At 42.7% G+C, this 1,178-nt stretch overlaps 1 non-coding gene across 1 annotated transcript; it reads right to left on the bottom strand.

Moving 5' to 3' along the window:
* Positions 1-861: 861 nt before the first annotated feature.
* On the bottom strand, positions 862-967 carry LOC118630414. Its single transcript, XR_004959636.1, has one exon. It is a non-coding gene; the product is annotated as a U6 spliceosomal RNA (small nuclear RNA).
* Between the last annotated feature and the right edge of the window lie 211 nt (positions 968-1,178).

A 1,178-nucleotide genomic window follows, 5' to 3' on the forward strand; every position in this document is an offset into this window, starting at 1 on the left:
TGACTTAGCACACGATATTGAAAAAACACTGAAGGATGCTGCAGATTTCCAGTATTTCTCTCTGGCCCATGACGAGACAACGAACGTAACAAATACTGCCCAACTGGTCGTTTTTGTTCGTGGGATAACTGCAGAATTTGACACGCGAGAGGAACTGCCGTCACTGGAAGCCACATGTGGCACTGCGCGAGGTGAGGACTTGTTTTATCAGTGAAATGACTTGAGCTAACATTTTATTTATTGATTGATGTATTTATTTATTTATTATTGTTATTTTTTAAAATCCTCACTTGAGGATATTTTTCTATTTATCTTAGATAAAGTACGAGGGAGGGAGAAGGAGAGAAAGGGAGAGAGAGAGAGAAACATCGACATGAGAGAGACACATGAACTGGTTGCCTCCCGCATGACCCCAACCAAGGCCAGGGAAAAACCACAACTGAGGTACGTGCCCTTGGCCGGAATCGAACCCTCAAGTCATTGGTCCATAGGCTGACACTATACCACTGAGCTGAACTGGTCAAGGCTATTTATTTATTTTTTATTGGGGGGGGGGGTTGTTTTTTTCCTCCAATTTTAATTAATTTTTTTGTTACAGGTGTTTCTCCTTTTTCCCCCCTCTCTTTATTGATTTTTAGAGAGAGAGGAAGGGAGAAGGAGAGAGAGAGAGAAACATCGATGAGAGAGAACATCGACTGGCTACCTCCTGCATGCCCCCCACTGGGGGATCAGGCCCACAACCTGGGCACGTGCCCTGACCAGGACTCGAACTGGTGACCTTTGATTGCATGGGTCGATGCTTAAGCACTGAGCCACACTGGCTGGGCTTGAGCTAACATTTTATTTTATTTATTTACTTTTTTGAATATGGAACACTTCACGAATTTGCGTGTCATCCTAGCACAGGGCCATGCTAATCTTCTCTGTATAGTTCCAATTTTAGAATATGTGCTGCCAAAGCGAGCACTTGAGCTAACATTTAAAAAGTTAAGTGGCCTTACTACAGCTGGAGTTCTAGCCGTGGTTAATTGAATTTGTCAGGAAAGAACTGAATCATCTCAGTCTTGATTCAAGTGATTTAATTATATGCCACTGCATCATACACCAAGAAAGTCTCTCTGTGTACTCTCTGTGGCTCAACAATGTGATGTCAACAGTAGTGTCATGCATAAATTTTG

This window comes from Molossus molossus, unplaced genomic scaffold, assembly GCF_014108415.1.
Source record: "Molossus molossus isolate mMolMol1 unplaced genomic scaffold, mMolMol1.p scaffold_m16_p_14, whole genome shotgun sequence".
Classification (NCBI taxonomy): Eukaryota; Metazoa; Chordata; class Mammalia; order Chiroptera; family Molossidae; genus Molossus; species Molossus molossus.